This window comes from Heterodontus francisci, chromosome 35, assembly GCF_036365525.1.
Source record: "Heterodontus francisci isolate sHetFra1 chromosome 35, sHetFra1.hap1, whole genome shotgun sequence".
NCBI classification, from domain to species: Eukaryota; Metazoa; Chordata; class Chondrichthyes; order Heterodontiformes; family Heterodontidae; genus Heterodontus; species Heterodontus francisci.
Window position 1 is genome coordinate 22,384,664 of NC_090405.1, and position 21,697 is coordinate 22,406,360.

At 46.7% G+C, this 21,697-nt stretch overlaps 1 long non-coding RNA gene across 1 annotated transcript in view; it reads right to left on the minus strand.

The window, feature by feature from the left end:
* Positions 1-21,697, minus strand: part of LOC137350442 (uncharacterized) — a 45,643-nt gene that overhangs the window by 15,173 nt on the left and 8,773 nt on the right. Inside the window, exon 2 of the long non-coding RNA XR_010969420.1 lies at positions 11,567-11,707. This is a non-coding gene — a long non-coding RNA (uncharacterized lncRNA). The remainder of the gene's footprint in view (positions 1-11,566; positions 11,708-21,697) is intronic.

The following is a 21,697-nucleotide window of genomic DNA, read 5'->3' on the forward strand; positions in this document are numbered from 1 at the left end:
GATGGAGCGTTCCGCGGCAATGTGACCAGGCCCATCCTTCACAACAACGGGGACAGATAGAACCTCAGCACGTAGTGACACTTGGAGTTTGCATACTGGGGGTCTACACACAGCTTGATGCAGCCGCACAAGAAGGTGGTCATCAGGATGAGGGCGATGTTGGATACATTCTTCTCGCCCTTATCCAGAGGTTAGAACATCGTGTCCCTCCGGACCTGGTCCATTTTAGACCTCCAGATAAAGCGGAAAATGGCTCGGGTGACCACCACAGCGCAGGAGTGGAGAATGGGCGACTTGCGCCACGTACAGCAACAACGTGAGCACCTCGCACCTGATGACCAGGTTCTTACCCACAATGGAGAGATTGTTGCTCCCACATGCTCAGTTTATGGTGGACCCTGGCTTCCCTGAACTTTTTTTTAATTTCCAAAATATACTTTATTCATAAAAATCTGTAAAAAAATTACATGACAAAACAGTTCTAAACAGCACCAAGTCAAAAATTACAAATAGTGCAAAGGAGGTCAGTTTCCTTCAATACAGGAGTGAGTTGTCTCACAACCCTTCCATTTCATTTTTCATGCCATGTACATTTTACAGCAAACGGAAATTTCCCAAAACAGTTCGAGGGGTTTTCCATGGAGCCAGCCCCTCAGTTCAGCTTGGTGGGGGGACCTTACACTGTGGTCTTTCCCCATTGAGCCTTTGCTGCAGCTGCCCCAAGCTTTAATGCGTCCCTCAGCACGTAGTGCTGGACCTTGGAATGTACCAGTCTGCAACATTCGGTCGTGGACAACTCTTTGCGCTGCAAGACCAGCAGGTTTCGGGCAGACCAAAGGGCGTCTTTCACCGAATTGATAGTCCTCCAGCAGCAGTTGATGTTTGTCTCGGTGTGCGTCCCTGGGAACAGCCCGCAGAGCACAGACTCCTGTGTTACGGAGCTGCTAGGGATGAACCTCAACAAAAACCACTTCATCTCTTCCACACCTGCTTTGCAAAGACACATTCCAGGAGGAGGTGGGCAATCATCTCTTCCCCACCACAGCCACCGCGGGGGGAATTGCGCGGAGGGGACGAGACTTCGGGCGTGCAGGAAGGATCTGACGGGGAGGGCCCTTCTCACCACCAGCCAAGCTACATCTTGGTGCTTGCTTGAAAGTTCTGGTGATGAGGCCTTCCACCAAATGACTTTGACGGTCTGCTCAGGGAACCATCCGACAGGATCCCCCGTCTCCTTTTCCCGTAGGGCCTTGGGGACATTCCGTGCAGACCACTGCCTGATGGATCGGCGGTCAAAGGTGTTTTCCCGCAGAAACTGCTCCACGAAGGATAGGCAGTACGGCACGGTCCAACTGCATGGAGCGTTCCGCGGCAATGTGACCAGGCCCATCCTTTGCAACACCGGGGACAGATAGAACCTCAGCACGTAGTGACACTTGGAGTTTGCGTACTGGAGATCTACACACAGCTTGATGCAGCCGCACACGAAGGTGGTCATCAGGATGAGGGCCACGTTGGGTACATTTTTCCCACCGTTGTCCAGAGATTTGAACATCGTGTCCCTCCGGATCCGGTCCATTTTAGATCTCCAGATGAAGCGGAAAATGGCTCGGGTGACCGCCACAGCGCAGGAGTGGGGTATGGGCCAGACCTGCACCACATACAGCAACAAAGTGAGCGCCTCGCACCTGATGACCAGGTTCTTACCCACAATGGAGAGAGATCGCTGCCCCTCCCTTCCGAACCATATCCCCAGCACCTTCAGGTAGTCTGACCTGACGGTGAAGGGGACAAAGGATCGGTCAGCCCAGTTCCCAAAGAACATGGCCTTGCTCTTGCCATGGTTAACTTTGGCTCCCGAGGCCAGTTCAAACTGGTCGCAGATACTCATCAGTCTGCGCACGGACAGTGGATCCGAGCAGAAGACGGCGACGTCATCCATGTACAGGGAGGTTTTCACCTGAGTGCCTCCACTGCCTGGGATTGTCACCCCTCTTACGCTCGCATCCTTCCTAATAGACTCAGCAAAGGGTGCAATACAGCAAACAAACAAGACCGGGGAGAGAGGACAGCCCTGTCTGACTCCAGATTTGATCGGGAAACTTTCCGATTCCCACCCGTTGATTGAGACTGCGCTACTGATGTTTGTGTAGAGCAGTTGGATCCAATTGCAGATTCCCTCCCCAAACCCCATTTTGGAAAGCACGTCCATCATGTCGGTGTGCGATATCCTGTCAAAAGCCTTCTCCTGGTCCAGGCTGATGAGGCAGGTGTCCACCCTCCTGTCCATACATAGGCGATCGTATCCCTGGGTAGTGCGAGACTATCAGAGTTCTTCCTGTCGGGTACAGTACAGGTCTGATCAGGGTGAATCACCAACTCCAGAGCAGACTTGACTCGACTGGTGATGACTTTGGACAGAATCTTGTAATCAACATTAAGCAGTGAGATGGGCCGCCAATTTCTGATTTTTGCCCTCTCCCCCTTCCGCTTGTAAATGAGGGTGATGATGCCTTTCCTCATGGATTCTGACATGCTGCCGGCCAGGAGCATACTCTCGTATACTTCCAGCAGGTCCGGGCCGACCCAGTTCCACAGGGCCGAGTACAACTCAACCGGTAAGCCGTCGCTCCCGGGAGTTTTACTCGTCTCGAAGGACTCAACGGCCTTTGTCAGCGTGTCCAGAGTTAGTGGCTTGTCCAGTCTCTCCCTCCTGCTGTTATCTAAGACCTTTGTGATAGATGACAGGAAGGACTGGGAGGCTCTGCTGTCTGTGGGCTTCGCGTCATACAGCCCAGCATTAAAGTATTTGCTAATCCTTAGTATGTCGGACTGTGAAGACGTGACTGAGCCATCCTCTTCCTTCAGGCTGCTGATAACAGAGCTCTCTGTGTGTACCTTTTGGAAGAAGTAATGCGAGCACATCTCATCCTGCTCAATGGAGCGAAATCTGGACCGGAAGATGATCTTGGAGGCCTCCGCGGCAAAGAACGAGGCCTGCTGGCTCTTCACCTCTTGGAGATCCTCCTTGACCTCGACCCCCATTGATTGCAGCCGGAGCAGATTTTGCATACTTTTCTGGAGTCGGGACATTTCCCTCTGTCTCTCTCTCGCCCTCTGAACACCTTTGTGGATGAAGAACCTCTTGATGTTCTCCTTGATCGCTTCCCACCACTGAACTGGAGACTCAAAGAGAGGTTTCACGGTCCTCCAACCTTTGTTATCCCTTTTGAGTTCCTCAACGTTCTCTGGGGTCAGCAGTGTAGCATTGAGCTTCTACCTCCCTCTGCCAACCCGCTGGACGTCCTGTAAGTGACAGTCGGCCAGTAAGAGGCAGTGGTCGGAGAAGAACACCGGCTTGACATCGGTGGATCTGACCGTGACAGCACGGGACACAAACAGGAAGTCAATCCTGGAACGGGCAGACCCGTTCGATCTTGACCATGTGTATCTGCGCTGCGCTCCGTCTGCAGGTTTGCTGAAGACGTCGTGCAGTTTGGCATCTTTAACTGTTTCTATTAGGAATCTGGACGTAGCGTCCAGTTTGCTGTCGTCACTGCTGGATCGTCCAGCCGCATTGATGATGCAGTTGAAGTCACCGCCTAGGATGACCGGCCTGGATGTCGCCAGCAGCAGTGGGAGCTGCTGGAAGACGGTCAGCCGCTCGCTGCGTTGTACCGGGGCGTACACGTTGATCAACCGGAGCGGAGCGTTGTTGTCCATTACGTCTGCTACGAGGAGGCGACCGCCCACCACCTCCTTAACTTCGGAGATGGTGAAGTTACCTCCCCGCAGCAGAATACCCAGGCCGGAGGAATGGCAGTCATTACCCCCCGACCAGATCGATGGCCCATGGGACCACCATCGTGACCACTGCCTGTAGGTGCTGAGATGTGGTATTCCACACTCCTGCTGAAACAGGAGGTCGGCTTTGACCTTGGCAAGGTAATCCAAGGTTGAAACATATCGCGTAGTGGATTTAATGCTACGCACATTTATGGAAGCAATCCTTATACCCATTTTTTAAAAGTTGGTTGTTGCTTCCCATACCATTTGTCCTTGCTAGTCCCAGTCCTTCGGGATGTTCCTGCATACCCATAGTGTACGCAAGCTGTTTCACATTCGTTGGGCTCAGAAACCCCTCCTGGTTTTTCATGCAGGGTTTGTTCCGCTGGGTTGACATCGGGGGGGTCTTGTAGGCAGTAAGGATAGGGTTGTCCTCTGCTGTTCCCCTCTGTTCCTCCTCGAAAACATCACTGCTCCCTGCTTCCCGGAGCTGAGGTGCGCCAGACGTGTCTTTGCTCTCAGTGTCCCGGAGCTGGGATGCGCTGGCCATTTCGTTAGGTGTGGCGCTTTGGGGTTGGGGCTCGCCAGGCCCATCACATCTTCCTGTGTCCGGGGGCTGGGGGGCGTTATCTTCCAGCTCCTTGGAGTTCTGCCGCTTCTTTTGAAGGGGCCGTCGTTCCAGCACTTCCTCATCCAGTGAAGAGGAGCTGTTGTAGTCTGTCTCAGAAGGTAGTCTCCTCTTGCCACTGGTTTGGGTGGTGACCTGTTCTGCTTTTGGAGGTCTTTTCTTTGTGTTTTTCCTTTGTACCACTTTCCACTGACCGGTTTGTCCATCTGCTGCCTCCTCCTCCATTGATTCTGTCTGTGGAGGAGGGGTTTCCGGGTGCAGGGGAGGTGCTGGGTCGCTGGTTTCAGCTGCCTCCCCTTTGTTCTCCTTCTCAGGTAGAAGTTCCTCACTGCGGAGAAGGTTGCTTGTCTTCTTTCCAGCACCTGACGCCTTCGTCGAACCTTCTCCCGGCCTTTCCTTGGACCTTGCTGCCTGAGCATAACTGAGGCAGCGTTTGGGGCAGGTTTTGTAGAGATGGCCTGCCGCACCGCACAAGTTGCAACACTTAGTCTGCTTACAGTCCTTGGTCTGATGGCCTTCCTCCTTGCAGTTCTTGCAAACAACCATGCTGCAGCTAGCTGCCGCGTGACCAGATTTGCCACAGGTGCAGCAAAATCTGGGCTGCCCAGCGTAGACCAAGAAGCCTCGACTTCCCCCGATAGCGAAGCTGGAGGGAGGGTGGATAATGGTTCCACTGGCATCGACCTTCAAGGTCACCTTGACCTGCCGCTTGCTGGTCCAAATCTCAAAGGGGTTCTTGACATCAGTGCTGCTGCCGGCCACCTCGACGTACTTGGCGAGAAAGGTGAGTACATCCACCACCGGAACATGGGGGTTGTAGAGGTGAATCGTCACCACCTGGTCACGTTGTGAAGAGTGCCTTCACTGTGAGGATCGACAACGGCGCCTGGTCCCCTTTCTCCTTGAACGCCTTCAGGAACTTGATGCATCCTGCCACATTCTTGAACATCATGTCGAAATACCCACTGTTGGGGAAATCCTGCAGGCAGAAGATGTCCGAAGCTCGAAATCCACAGCAATTGATGAGGATTTTCTTGATGAAGAAGGTGCGATCGACCAGTGCATCTCCTTCCTTGTCCTTCACCACCACCCGAACGGTGTTCCGCACTCCCTGGCCTGAAGCGCGAAGATTGGTTATAGCCATTTTACTCAAAGCCTACCCAGGATCAAAAGCCAATGATCATGCTTTCTTCTCTTCCAAATAAGCACCGATAAGAACAGATACTACACTTGATCTTAGCCAAAAGGCCCTTATTTATGTTTAAAATACTAGTCTGGGACCCACTCTTCTCTCCCTCAAACTGAATGTAAAATTCAATCATATTATGATTGCTACTACCTAGGGGCACCTGAACTATGAGGTAATTAATTAATCCTATCTCGTTGCACAATGCCAGGTCTAGTATAGCCTGCTCTCTGGTTGGCTCCAGAATGTATTGTTCCAAGAAGTTATCCCAAAAACATTCTATGTATTCCTCATCTAGGCAACCTCTGCCCATCTGAATTTTCCAGTCTATATGTAGATTAAAACCCCCCATAATTATCGCTGTACCTTTCTGACAAGCTGCCATTATTTCTTCCTTTATACCCCATCCTACAGTGTGGTTAATGTTAGGTGGCCTATACACTGCTCCCACAAGTGACTTCTTGCCTTCATGATTTCTCATCTCTACCCAAACTGCTTCTACATCCTGATCTCCTAAACTTAGGTCATCCCTCTCTATTGTGCTAATACCATCATTAATTAACAGAGCTACCCCATCACCTTTTCCAAGCTTCCTGTCCTTCCTAAATGCCATGTCACCTCCAATATTCACATTCCAATCTATGTCGCCCTGCAGCCATGTCTCTGTAATGACTATCAGATCGAGATCGTACTTATTTATGCTATTTGTGCTCTCAGTTCATTTGTTTTGTTTCGAATGCTCCATGCATTCAGATACAGAGCATTTAGTTTTGTCCTTTTATTATTTTTGTCACCTCTAGCCTTATCTGTTGATTTACTCTTTGATTTGTATGCTTTGTCTCTTCCTGTCTCGGTCTCTTTATCATTTCCCCTATTTATACCTTTCTCTCTTGCCTTGTCTCTCCTCCTTGATTCACCATATCTTCCCAAATTTGATCCCTTGCCCCCACTATTCAGTTTAAAACCGTCTCTACTTCCCTAGTTATGTGGCTCGCTAGAACACCGGCCCCAGCATGGTTCAGGTGCAGACTGTCCCAACGGTACAGCCACCTCTTTCCCCAGTACTGGTGCCAATGCCCCACGAACCAGAACCCACTACTACCACACCAGACTTTGAGCTGTGCATATGTTTCTCTAATCTTATTTGTCCTATGCCAATTTGCACGTGGCTCAGGTAATAATCCAGAGATGATTACCTTTGAGGTTCTGCTTCTTAATTTGCTGCCTAGTTCCTCATTCTGACGATGCAGAACCTCTATCCTTGTCCTGCCTATGTCGTTGGTACCGACATGTACCACGACAACTGGATCCTCCCCCTCCCATTGTATGTTTCACTCCAGCCCTGAGCAGATGTCCTTAATCCGAACACCGGCAGGCAACACAGCCGTCTGGACTCTTGCTCTTTGCTGCAGAGAACAGAGTCAATCCACCTTACTATACTGTCTCCTACTACCACTACATTCCTTTTTTCTCACTCTTTGAGCCGCAAACACTTACTGCAGACGTGTTTGCCCTGGATCACACTGGCATCCAGGAGCTCCCACATGCTGCAGCTGTGACACATCACCTGTCCTGTCATCCTTAAAGTGTTCTAATTAACTACTTAATTATTTTATTCAATTATTTATTTTATTGTATATTTTATTAAGCTTACCACTAGTTTGTTTACTATTTTAAACGTTAGGACTAAAATGGACCTTAATCACTTACCAGATAGTCATCAAACATGCAGCTTCTTCCAAATCAATGAACTACCTGCTTGCCTGTGATGTCACAGCTTACCAGATCCTCACCAAACAGCTCCTTCCACTGCACCGAAGCAAGAACCAAATCCTGCAAACTCACCCCAGCGGCTCTCTGTTTCCCTGCTCTCACTCTCCATTGTGATGTCACTCCTGCCTTGCTCTGTCTCCAAGTCTGTGCTTTTGACGCACTTCTTATCTCTCTGTTCCGTCGTGCTCCTGTGTCTCTGGTCCAAAATTAGACTTTGATGAGACTCGAACCCACACCTTTGAACATTTTCTCTATCATTATTTATCAGGTCCAACACGCTATCCATTGCACCACAGAGCCACATATGGTTTAAGAAACATCACCAGGGCCTTTGATCTTGTCAGCAGAGATGGTCTCTTCTTCTTTCCACAAGAACATGCACAGTTCCATCAGTTACAATGGAGCAACATCAGACACTTTCAAGATCAGCAGTGGGGTAAAGCAGGGCTGCGCGCTGGCGCCAACTCTCTTAGGAACAGAGGAACATAGGACTAGGCCATTCAGCCCGTCGAGCCTGCTCGACCATTCAATTTGATCATGGCTGATTATCTCCCTCTATGCCCCTTTCCCCTGCTATCCCCATATCCCTTGATATCATGAGTATCAAGATTTCTATCAATTTCTGTCTTGAACATGCTCAATGATTGAGCTGCCACAGCCCTCTGGGGTACAGAATTCCAATGATTCACCACCATCTGAGTGAAGAAATTCAACCTTTTCTCAGTTTTAAATGGCCTACTCCTTATTCTGAGACTATGTCCCCTGGTTTTAGACTCACCAACCAGGGCAAACATCCTGTCGACACCCACACTATCACGCCCTGTAAGAATTTTGTCAGTTTCAATGAGATCACCTCTCATTCTTCGAAACTTTAAGGAATACAGGCCCAGTTTCCTCATCAGACAATCCCACCATCCCAGGGATTAGTCTGGTGACCCTCTGTTTCACTCCCTCTATGGCAAGTATATCCGTCCTTAGATGAGGAGACTAAACTGTACACAATACTCCAGTGCGGATTCACCAAGGCTCTATACAATTGCAGCAAGACATCTTTACTCCTGTACTCATGACCCCTCGTGTGAAGGCCAACATACCATTTGCCTTCCTAATTGATTGCTGCACCTGCACAAGAGCTTTTAGTGTCTCAGGAACAAGGACACCCAGGTCCCTTTGGACATCAACACTTCCCAGCCTCTCACCATTTAAGAAATACTCTGTCTTTCTGTTTATTCTACCAAAGTGAATAACTTCACACTTATTCACATTATATTCCATGTTCTTGCCCATTCACTTAGCCTCTCCAGGTCCCCTGGAAGCCTCTCTGCATCCTCCTCACAACTCACACTTCACCGAGCTTTGTGTCATCTGCAAACTTGGAAATATTACATTTAATCCCCACATCCAAATCATTTATATAGGTTGTTAACAGCTGTGGCTCCAACACTGATCCTTGCAGTACCCCAATAGTAACAGCCTGCCATCCTGAGGAGGACCCGTTATTCCTGCTCTCTGTTTTCGGTCTGTTAACCAATTCTCAATCCATATCAGTATATTATCCCCAATCCTATGTGCTCTAATATTGTTTACTCACCTCCTGTGTGGGATCTTACCAAAGGAAAATGCAAATACCACACATCCACTGGTTCTCCTTTATCTGTTCTATATGTAACAACCTCAAAAATCTCAACGGGTTTTTTCAAACCTGTTTTCCTTTTCATAAATCTATGTTGACTCTGCCCAATCATATCATTATTTTCTAACTGTCTAGTTATCACATCCTTTATAATTGGTGTATTCTTCTCCATGCTGCTATTGTACGCTTTCAGTGACTCAGATGGGGGTGTTCACCTGCACATCAGAGCTGACGACAAGCTGTTCAACTTGGCAAGACTGTGCGCCAAGACCAAAGTGGGTAAATTCCTAGTCTGTGAGTTGCTGTTTGCTGATGATGCTGCGCTGACATCCCATAATGAAGTTCACTGACAGCAGCTTGTAGATCGGTTCTCCCTGGCCTGCAAGGAATTTGGACTGACGATCAGCCTCAGGAAGATCAAAGTTATGGGCCAGGACGTAGAGACTCCACCTTCCATCAACATCGACAACCTCACTTTGGAGGTTGTCAACAGCTTCACATACCTTGGATCAACAATCACCAGCAATCTGTCCCTTGATACTGAAATCAGCACCAGGATTGTCAATGCTGCAGCTGTCATGTCAAAGTTGAGAAGATGAGTGTGAACCGACAGCAAACTGAACGATACAAAGCTCCACGTGTAACAGGCTTGTGATCTCAGCACCCTCCTTTGTAGTAGAGAAGCATCAACAACTTATATAAGCCAAGGAAAGCAGCTGAACAGCTTCCACCTCCGCTGTCTCAGATGGATATTGGACATCTCCTGGCAGGACAGAGTGCCGAATGCGGAAGTACACCAGCGTGCAGTGATCCGCAGCATGTTTGCCCTCTTGAGTCAGCGGTGACTCTGTTGACTGGGCCAAATGAATGACGGTCACATTGCCAAATACATGCTCTATGGTGAGCTTGCTATCAGCATGAGACCAACAGGTCAGGAAGAAAATTGAAGTCATTTGGGTGGCACAGTGGCGCAGTGGTTAGCACTGTAGCCTCACAGCTCCAGGGACCCAGGTTCGATTCTGGGTACTGCTTGTGTGGAGTTTGCAAGTTCTCCCTGTGTCTATGTGGGTTTCCTCCCACAAGCCAAAAGACTTGCAGGTTGATAGGTAAATTGGCCATTATAAATTGTCACTAGTATAGGTAGGTGGTCGGGAAATATAGGGACAGGTGGGGATGTTTGGTCGGAATATGGGATTAGTGTAAATGGGTGGTTGATGTTCGGCACAGACTCGGTGGGTCGAAGGGCCTGTTTTAGTGCTGTATCTCTAATCTAATCAAATTTGGAGAGGTTTGAGTGAACGGAGGTGAGTGGGCATGGATTTATAAATGGGAGTTCATGCTTGACAAATCTAACTGCATTTTTTGATAAACTATCTGAGAAAGTTGATGAAGGGAATGCAGTGGGTGTTGTTTATTTGATAAAGTACCACTTGCAAATTCCACACAAGCAGTACTCAGAACTAAACCTGGGTCATTGGAGTTGTGAGATTGCAGTGCTCACCACTGCACCACCTTCAGAATGTGGATAGAATAAAAAGTGAGATTGGATGGACAGAAGCAGTCTGAAAAGATGGTTCAAACAAAAGGTGAAAACCCTGAAATGTTAATTCTGATTCTCTCTCCACAGATGCTGCCCGAGGTGCTGAGTATTTCCAGCACTTTCTGTTTTTATTTCAGCTTTGCAGGATGTTGCTTTGATCAGAAAAAAATGGATGATCGGCTGTGGGCGCCAGTGAAATTCCACAGGAGCAAATAAAAAGTTCACCAATAGTGGCTCGTTGGTCTAGGGGTATGATTCTCGCTTTGGGTATGTAAGTGATTAATATGTGAGAGGTCCTGGGTTTAAATCCCAGACGAGCCCTTCTCTGTTGCTATTTTTAGTTTCAGGTCATCGATTGGTTTCAGCCTTCCAGAAAGCGGAATCGATTTCCAAACTGAGCCTGCTTGAGGACCGGGGAACTGGATTCAAAGAGCTTGTCGACAAAATTGAAATGAACAAAATATACAGATTGTCAAGTGGGAATATAAGGTTGCAACAGTAACTAAAGGCCTGCTCGGGTCAGCAAATGTAACCCGACCCAAGCCTGACAGCACCACATCCGACCTGGTCCGAGTCCTTTCATTTTTTCCCGTGCCCGAACTGACCACCAGAATGTTCAGTTAAACTTGCTTCCGTTTTTCACTTTTTAAGCTTGTGCAGGTAAGCAACAAAAACTGTAACTGGACTTGAAAGGTTGTTTAAATGTACATTAAGATTAGAGCTACGTACCGGAGGTGATGAGCTGAAGATTGTTATCATAGAAGTTAGTGATTGTTAGGTCACTAGTTAAAGAGAAAGTCATGGAGTTGTGCCCAGACAGGTTGTCCCACACTGTATTGATTAAAATATTGCCCGAAGGCTAGAAAATATCATTATACATTCCCTAGACTCCTGCTTTACAGGTTGAAATACTTGCTGCAAGTTTATCAAGAGAGCAGCTGAGATGCAGAGACCAGGAAGGTCTTGAGTGATTAATTATTATAAAATATACATTCTTATATTAAAGAGATTGTGCTCTACCTTCGATGGAATCGCTCACTGCAGACTAGTGCAGAGTGTTTCCCGCCTTAACGTCCTGGCTGTCACTGGATCTTGAGTCTAGGCCTCTGGATTACTGGTTCAGTAATCTTTGAAATGTCTCCCGTGATTTAATATTTTAATCTGGTAATCAGATTTTACAAAAAAAAAAATTAACTTATTTAAGACTGCTTCGTATTTAGCCGTGTCAAATGAATAAAGAAATTAAAATATATTCAAAATTATATATCAACTATTAAATACTAATGCCCAGCTTTGTATATAAAAAATGCCTCTTAATTTCATTAATTATCCATAAACACTGAGGCCACATTAAACTAAAAGCAGCGATTTATCAAGTCTGACACTTAATTAATTAAATATATTCCAAATTTAGAGCATAATTCATTGTCTTTCCCCTTTCAATCTCTTAATTTGCATTACAAGCCTCCTTTACTTTACAATCTTTATTCAATACAATATGTTTTGAGGCAGGCACAAGAAGTCTTGCCAACCCCTAACGGGATGCAGTCAATTCATTTGCAAACTGTGCAATTAAAGAAAAGGGTGAAGTTGCTATTCATGCAGATTGTAGCTGTTCAACTGCTTTTGTCACCAAGAATACAAAGCACGAAGGAAAACCAAGAGAGAAACCAAAACACAAAAAGGTTAAATTTGTGTCAATGAAAAATAGAACTCATTAAAAACATCATATTACACAACAGTGCAGCAACTGATTACATTGTAAATATTTCATTAAGATTAAAATGGCAAAGACCTTCAACACCCCTAGAATCAGGAAAGGGCAAGAAAGAGCTAACCGGATAATTATGTGCCTGGGGCTGAGTTCTGCTACAATGTACACAAAAACTGTTTATTGATTAGTACACAGCAAGTTGAAATACCAAGCAGAGTAGGCAGTACACTTCAAAAGATCTGCGGTTTCCAGTGTTTCACTAACACAATTATAACACAAGGTATTTAGAGTATTCGAGTGTGTCTGACCCAGCCCGCCCTGACCTGAGCCCGAATGCTGAACCCAAATGCTGAACCCGGAGGAGCGACCCAAACCCGACACATGTCATCGGGACCCGTCGGGTTAGGGTCAGGCAGGTAGCCATGTTCTAGCATTAACTGAGACCTGGCTCCAAAAGCAACAAAATTGTGTTCTGGTCTGGAATGGAATTCTTCAATTGTTTCTGTTTGGCTTGGATTGACTCATCGATTTTCTTGTTTTTCACTTTGTCAATGCCTTTGAATAATTGTGGCTCCTTCTTCAGGGTGTCTTCTTTCACCAGGTAGTTCTGACCTCTGATGATGTTGATCGTAATCAGCTTCAATTTGCTGATAATTTTGGAAGTGAGCAGATTTCCTTTGCTTGAGTCTACAACATGGAACTCAGTCTGACATGTGGACCCATGGGAGGATTTGAAAGCTGCCCTTGCATTGGAGCATACAGTTGCATCCATCCAAACAGAGGTAGAGTAGAAGTGACAGTTCAGTCTGTCAATCATGGGACGTTTAATCTCAGGGTTGTGAGTTTGAGCGCCATTTAGATTTTCCCTATTTTTCGGCTTCAGTAGCAGAGATGACAAGGAGTGTTTGAAATGAAATTCAACAACAGTATGAGAAAGTCTCACTTTCATTCGGGAATCTTAACTCTCTGCAGCATCTCGCTGTGAAAGATTGAACTTTATCTCATTTCTTTTTCAGCTGGGAGTCAGTGCAGCTCAGTGGGACTTCTGGCTGTCTCCCACCTCACAATCCATCAGTACTGAGAAAGCAATGGGAAATATTACGCATGGCTGAGTAAGCAGAGGACACCGATTTAAGGTGAATGGGAAAAGAACCAAAGGCAACATGAGGAAAAACCTTTTTTTACGCAGCGAGTGGTTAAGATCTGATATGTACTGCCTGAGAGTGTGACGGAGGAAGGTTCAACCATAGCTTTCAAAAGGATATATGATAATTATCTGAAGAGAAAAAAAAAATCAGGTTTTCATGGAATACATGAGGATGTGGCATGAGCTGAGTTGCTTGTGCAGAGAGGCAGCACAAGCACGATGAGCTGAAACCTCCTTTTGTGCTGTAAGTATTCTGTGATCTATGATTCTATACAAAGTGAAACCAACACTCACATCTGAGAAACTGACAGGTACAGTGTAAACCCCACACTAACAAACCAGCAAATGCCAGGGACAGATTAAAACAACAGGCCTAGACAGGAAACTGACAGATACTGTGTGAAACCCAAAAATCATTTCGCAGGATTTGGCAGGTAATGTGTAAAAACCGCTCTTCCATATCCATACTGCAAGGTACAAAGAAAATTAGGTACAAAACCAGGCTCATACTTGGAAGACTGAGAGATAAAAAGCAAAACACAGACTCACCTACAAGAGACTGACCATTACAGAGAATAAAACACACTCACCTAGAGGAGGTGCAGATTAAAAACACATGCATGTAACAGAAATTGATAGGGATAGAATCAAACCCTTTCTCACACATGACACGAAAATTGGTGGCGTCGTAAATATTAGATTACAGGACGATATAGATCATCTGAGGCATAGAATATAAGAGCAGGGCATTATGATGGAGCTGTATAAAATGCTAGTTAGGCCACAGATGGAGTACTGTGTACTGTTCTGGGCACCACATGATAGGAAGGATGTGATTGCCCTGGAGAGGGTGCAGAGGAGATTCACCAGGATGTTGCCTGGACTGGGGAATTTCAGCCATGAAGAGAGACTGAAAAGGCGAGGGTTGTTTTCCTTAGAGCAGAGAAGGCTGAGGGGAGAGCTATACAGAATTATGAAGGGCATTGATAGTTTAGATAGGAAGAAAGTATTTCCATTAGCAAAGGGGTTAATAACCAGGGGGCGTAGATTTAAGGTAAGGGGCAGGAGGTTTAGAGGGGATTTGAGGAAAAATTTTTACCCAGAGGGTGGTTGGAATCTGGAACGCACTGCCTGAAGGGGTGGTAGAGGCAGGAACCCTCACAACATTTCAGAAGTATTTAGATGAGCAATTGAAATGCCATAGCATACAAGGCTACAGGCCAAGTACTGGAAAATGGGAAATGGAATAGTTAGGTGCTTGATGGCCGGCACAGACACGATGGGCCGAAGGGCCTGTTTCTGTGCTGTATAACTCTATGACTCTATATCAGAAACTGATAGATCTGGACAAAAGCTGATGCTCACATACAAGTTGTTGAAAGATAGGTGGTGAAACTCACATCGCAATAGCAGAAACAAACAGTCACAGACCAAAAATTGAAACATACAGAGTAAAAACCCACATTCTCACACCCGAAATTCACGGTTACGAAGTGAAGCTGACTCTCTCCTCCCAGGCACTGACGGGTACAAAAGAAAACACGCACGAACATACCAGGAAATGAAAGGCTGCATTTGCTGACAACGCCACCACTAGGTGGCGCTGCATCAGCACATGTGCAAAAGCAGCCTGTTCAAATAAAACGTCCCAGTCAGCGACGTTCTGGCAGCTGCCAGGGCTAAAGATGGCGCTGCTCAAATAATCACACAAAGGCAATGTAAAGCAAAACAAAGGCCATGTGTTTACATGGCAGCAGGGAATGGCCGGAGAGATCAGGCGGGGGAGAATGTCCGGAGAGAGCGGGGAGGAGGAGGAGAGCACACCCACCGCCACCAAGGTCTTCGGCCGCTCCCTCCCCACTTCCCCCACGCTCTCTACTTGCTTCCCCCACACTCTCTCCCCGCTTCCCCCACGCTCTCTACTCGCTTCCCACCCCTCTCCCCGCCCTCTCCCCTCACTTCCCCCGCTATGTCCCCCCACCCTCTCCATCCCCCACTTCCCCCGCCCTCTCCTTCTGTTAAGCTATTCCGTGACCTTGTCCTATCAATACCTTCTCCTTTGTTATCTCTTGCCCCACCCCCACTTTACTTGCTTAAAATCTTTTACATTTCTTATATCTGCCAGTTCTGAAGAAGGGTCACTGACCTGAAATGTTAACTCTGTTTCTCTCTCCACAGATGCTGCCAGATCCGCTCTGTTTTTCCAGCACTTTCTGTTTTTATCATCGATTTTCTTCTTTTTTACTTTGCTGATGTCTTTGAATATATTGTGGATCCTTCTTCAGGGTGTCTTCTTTCACCAGGTCGTTCTGACCTCTGATGATGTTGATCGTAATCAGCTTCAATTTGCTGATAGTTTTGGAACTGAGCAGATTTCCTTTGCTTGAGTCTACAACATGGAACTCAGTCTGACATGTGGACCCATGGGAGGATTTAAAAGTAACTTGGATGATCCCTAGTGGATCCCTAGTGGAGGAGTATCTGATCCATGGGAACCCAGGTTCAATCCTGGGTTTCAGCAATTCTGCTTCCTTATGCGTCCCTTGCCTTGGTTCTGATTTTCCAGTTGCACAATTTACTTTGAAATTATTTACCAAGCACCAGTAGATTGAATTTGAGAAACAACACAGAGTCATTTACAGCATAGAAGGTGGTCGTTTGGCCCATCATGTCCATGCTGGCTCTCCCCATAGCAGTAGAGTCAGTTCCACTCACCAGCTCGATCCCTTTCCTCCTGCAAGTTTCTTTCCTTCAAGTATCCATCCAATTTCCTTTTCAAATCATTGATTGTCTCTGCTTCCACCTCACTCGTGGGCCGAGACATTACCACCCACAACATAAAAAAGTTCCACCTCATCAAGGATGGGAAATACTTACATCTTCTATATTTGCTTATTCTATATTTCTATGAGAATAGACTGACAGTCAACATGAAAGGGAACCCAAAAATCTTTGAGCAGCATGTAAATGATAAGTGGGTAGTAAGAGGTAGAGTGCGGCCTATTAGGGACAAAGAGGGTAATATATGCTTGGAAGTGCAGGGCAATGTTAATCTACTTAATGAGTACTTTGTATCAGTGATCACTAAGGAAGTGGAATTGGACAAAATATCAGTGGAAGTGAAGAGAGTAGAGTCAATGGAGAGGGTACAAATTGAGAGAGGGAGGTACTAAAAAGGCGGAGCAAAGCGGCACCGTAAAGTGCTTCGTGATAATATCCAGGGCATCACTAAACCAGCAATCCGCCGACAGGCTCGCCATGGCGGGGTCAAGCGGTTCTCGGATTTGATCTATGAGGGGACTCGCGGGGTGTTGAAGGTTTTCCTGGAGAATGTGATCAGGGATGCGGTCACCTACACTGAGCACGCCAAGCGCAAGACGGTCATTGCCGTGGATGTGGTGTACGTTCTGAAACGGCAGGGCCGCACTCCACGGATTTGGCGGCTGAACAACTCGACCCTTTCCAGCAAACACACAACAAAGGCTCTTCTAAGAGCCACCCACCGCCTCACACAGAGAGAGCAGTGACCTGGAAACGGGAGCTGGGATTGGCTGTTCAGAACTGACTGGAATAAATCTGTGCTGCATTCGGGAATAAAACTGGAATCCCCAAATTTGACATTTCACTTGCAGCAAGGATGTGCAGTGGATTTGATTTTCTAAACGGGCTGTGTAAACAGTGCCCGAGGTTCTACAGTTAGTTATTTCCCCAGTCGACACATGCCCTCAGTGAAAAGCCACACCTTCTTCTTTGGCCTCCTTGTCTCGAGAGACAATGGGTAAGCGCCTGGAGCTGGTCAGTGGTTTGTGGAGCTGTGCCTGGAGTGGCTATAAAGACCAATTCGAGAGTGACAGACTCTTCCACAGGTGCTGCAGATAAAATTGGTTGTCAGGGCTGTTACGCAGTTGGCTCTCCCCTTGCGCTTCTGTCTTTTTTCCTGCCAACTGCTAAGTCTCTTCGACTCGCCGCACTATAGCCCCGCCTTTATGGCTGCCCGCCAGCTCTGGCGATCACTGGCAACTGACTCCCATGACTTGTGATCAATGTCACAGAACTTCATGTCGCATTTGCAGACGTCTTTAAAGTGGAGACATGGATGGCCGGTGGGTCTGATACCAGTGGCGAGCTCACTGTACAATGTGTCCTTGGGGATCCTGCCATCTTCCATGCGGCTCACATGGCCAAGCCATCTCAGGCGCCACTGGCTCAGTAGGGTCTATAAGCTGGGGATGTTGGTCACCTCGAGGACTTCTGTGTTAGAGATACGGTCCTGCCACCTGATGCCAAGGATTCTCCGGAAGCAGCGAAAATGGAATGAATTGAGGCGTCGCTCTTGGCTGACGTATGTTGTCCAGGCCTCGCTGCTGTAGAGCAAGATACTGAGGACACAGGCTTGATACACTCGGACCTTTGTGTTCTGTGTCAGTGTGCCATTTTCCCACACTCACTTGGCCAGTCTGGACATAGCAGTGGAAGTCTTTCCCATGCGCTTGTTGATTTCTGCATCGAGAGACAGGTTACTGGTGATAGTTGAGCCTAGGTAGGTGAACTCTTGAACCACTTCCAGAGTGTGGTTGCTGATATTGATGGATGGAGCATTTCTGACGTCCTGTCCCATGATGTTCGTTTTCTTGAGGCTAATGGTTGGGCCACATTCGTTGCAGGCAGTCGCAAACCTGTCGATGAGACTCTGCAGACACTCTTCAGTGTGAGATGTTAATGCAGCATTGTCAGCAAAGAGGAGTTCCCTGATGAGGACTTTCCGTACTTTGGTCTTCGCTCTTAGACAGGCAAGGTTGATCAACCTGCCACCTGATCATGTGTGGAGGAAAATTCCTTCTTCTGAAGACTTGAATGCATATGAGAGCAGCAGGGAAAAGATGATCCCAAACAGTGTGGGTGCGAACAGTTCCGGATCCAAAACGTTAACTCTGCTTCTCGTTCCACAGATGCTGCCAGACCTGCTGAGTGGTTCCAGCATTTCTTGTTTTTATTACATTGGTTTAAATTGTCGACCTGGCAGAAAGTTTGAATTCGCAAAAGGCGCCAACTTCAGTGTCGGAACGAAGCGATTACTGGAAAATCTATTTAAAGTTGTTCGTAAAATATTTTCCACCAACCTTTAAAAACCTTTGTTTATTCCGCTATTTTCGCCACAAATTCCTGGCGCTATTTTACGCACAATTTTAACCTGTCATTTTTTTCCCACTTCTTATCTGTAACTGACGGTAAAAGACTCCATTCAGCAATCCTTAAGGGACCAATAACTCAAACTTGGTGTGGAAAGGAATAAATTAGACTATTGGTAATTCCCTTCACACAGGGATCAGGGGGACAGTGAGAAGCCACTGAAATAGTTGCTTAAACATTTTAAATAGTTCCTATTCTGTCCTGTTACTGACATGCTGGAATTAGACAGTAATCAGCCCTTTCACAGAGACTGTGGGTGGCTCTGAAAAGAGCCTTTGGGTTATTAGATGACATTTTGGCCGCTTTCCTTTTTCTGGAAGCTCTGAGCGCTGGTTTTCTTGGGCAGCAGCACGGCCTAGATATTAGGCAGCACCCCGCCCTGTGTGATGATCACTCCTCCCAGCAGCTTGTTGAGCTCCTCGTCGTTGCGGACGGCCAGCTGCAGGTGTCTGGGGATGATGCGGGTCTTCTTGTTGTCCCGGGCCGCGTTACCGGCCAGCTCTAGGATTTCAGCGGTCAGATACTCGAGCACAGCAGCCAGATAGACCGGGGCTCCCGCACCCACACGCTCTTCATAGTTACCCTTTCTCAGGAGCCTGTGAACACGGCCCACCGGGAACTGCAGTCCAGCCCGGGAGGAGTGAGACTTGGCCTTGGACCGAGCTTTTCCGCTGGTCTTTCCTCTTCCAGACATTTCCACAATCTCACAAATATTTTCACAAAGAATGGATAACTACCTCAGCATTAAGCATCCACATGGGGTAGACAGGATGGTCAAGCAGTCTGAAATGGTGCATTCAGATCACAACGCTCTCTGGAGGGGTGGGTTTAAATCCCACTTCTGACAAGTTGTGCTTTGACATGACTACAGGCATTTGGGAGCAGTGGTGAAAAACACAGAGCATGAAAGAATTTTGACAAGCAAAATCAAAACGAATTCAAAGATATTTCTTCAATACATGGGAGTAAGAGGCAACAGAGGAAAAAGTAAGGCCCATCAAAGAACTAAAAAGTAACCCATGTGTCAGGGTTGAAGATGTTGGTATGTTTGTTAATGAATACTTTACTGTCTTCACAAATGAGGGGGTGATGCAGACATTATAATTAAGGAGAAGGAGTGTGAAGCATTGGACATGATAAACTGAGGGGGAGAAGAAGTATAAATGGGATGAGCATCCTTGAAAGTGGATAAATCATCAGGGCCGGATGAAATGTACCCCAGGCTGTTAAAAGAAGCCAGTGAGGAAATAGTGGAAGGTCTGACCATCAGTTTCCAATCCCTCACTGGATACAGGTGTGATGTCAGAGGATTGGAGGTCTCTGCAATAAAAGCAAAATTCTGCAGATGCTGGAAATCTGAAATAAAAACTATTAGTGCTGGAAATACACAGCAGGTCTGGCAGCATCTGTGGAGAGAGAAGCAAAGTTAACATATCTGTTCTGATGAAAAGTCACTGACCTGAAATGTTAACTTTGCTTCTCTCTCCACAGATGCTGCCAGATCTGCTGTGTATTTGCAGTACATTTTGTTTTTATTGCTAACATTGCACCATTGTTGAAAAAGGAAGCAAGACCGAATAATTAAAGACCAGTCAGCCTAACCTCAATAGTGGGTGAATTATTGGAATTAATTCTGAGAGACAGGATAAACTGTCACTTAGAAAGGCTCAGATTAATCAAGTATCGTCAGCATGGATTTGTTCAGGGAAGCTCCTGTCTGACTATCTTGATTGAATTTTTTGAAGAAGTAACAATGAGGATAGTGCAGTTGATGTGGTCTACATGGATTTTAGCAAGGCTTTTGACAAGGTCCCACATGGCAAACTAGTTAAAAAAAATAAAAGCACATGGGATCCAGGGGAATGTAGCAAGCTGGACATAAAATAGACTCAGTGGCAGGAAGCAAAAAGGAATTGGGTACGGATGTTTGTGCAACTCGAGGTCTGTTTCAAGTGGTGTTCCACAGGGCTCAGAACTAGGTTCCCTGCTTTTTGTGGTATATATTAATGATTTGGACATGAATGTAGAGGGCACAATCAAGACGATTGCAGATGACATGAAAATTGTCCGTGTTGCTGATAGCGAGGAGGATAGCTGTACACTGCAGGAAGATATCAATAGACTGGTCAGGTGGGCAGAGTAGTGGTAAATGGAATTCAAATTGGACAAGGGTGAGGTGATGCATTTGGGAGGTCAAAAAAGGCAAAGGAATACACAATTAATGGGAGAACACTGAACGGTGTAGAGGAAGTGAGGGACGTTGGAGCGAATGTCCACAGATCCCTGAAGGTAGCAGGACAGGTCAATAAGGTGGTTCAGCAGGTATGTGGAATCCTTTCCTTTATTAGCTGAGGTATAGAATATAAGGGTGACCTGGGTGTCCATGTCAATAAGTCACTGACAGCTAACATGCAGGTGCAGCAAGCAATTAGGAAAGCTAATAGTATGTTAGCCTTTATCACAAGAGGATTTGAGTACGAGAGTCGTGAATTCTTGCTTCAATTGTATAGAAACTTGGTTAGACCGCACTTGGAATGCAGTTTTGGTCTCCTGACCTTAGGAAGGATATTATTGCCACAGAGGGAGTTCAACGAAGGTTCATCAGACTTGTTCCAGGGATGGTGGGACTGTTCTATGAAGAAAGGTTGGAGAAACTGGGGCAGTATTCTCTAGAGTTTCGAAGAATGGGAGGTGATCTCATTGAAACCTACAAAATACTTAAATGACAGTCAGGGTAGATGCAGCTAAGATGTTTCCCCTGATTGGGGAGTCAAGAACCAAGGGAAGGAATTTCAAAATAAGGGAGTAGCCGCTTAGGACAGAGATGAGGAGAAATGCTGTTCCTCAGAGGGTTGTGAATCTTTGGAATTCTCTACCCCAGAGGGCTGTGGAAGCTCAGTCATTGAGTATGTTTAAAGCAGAGATTGACAGATTTCTAAATACAAATGACAGAAGGGAATATGAGGAAAGTGTGGGGAAAAGGGCATTGAAGTGGATGATCAGCCATGATCATATTGAATGACGGGGCAGGCTCGATGGGCTGAATGGTCGACTCCTGTTCTTATGTTCCTAACTCCACATGATCGGCGAGGCACAGCCT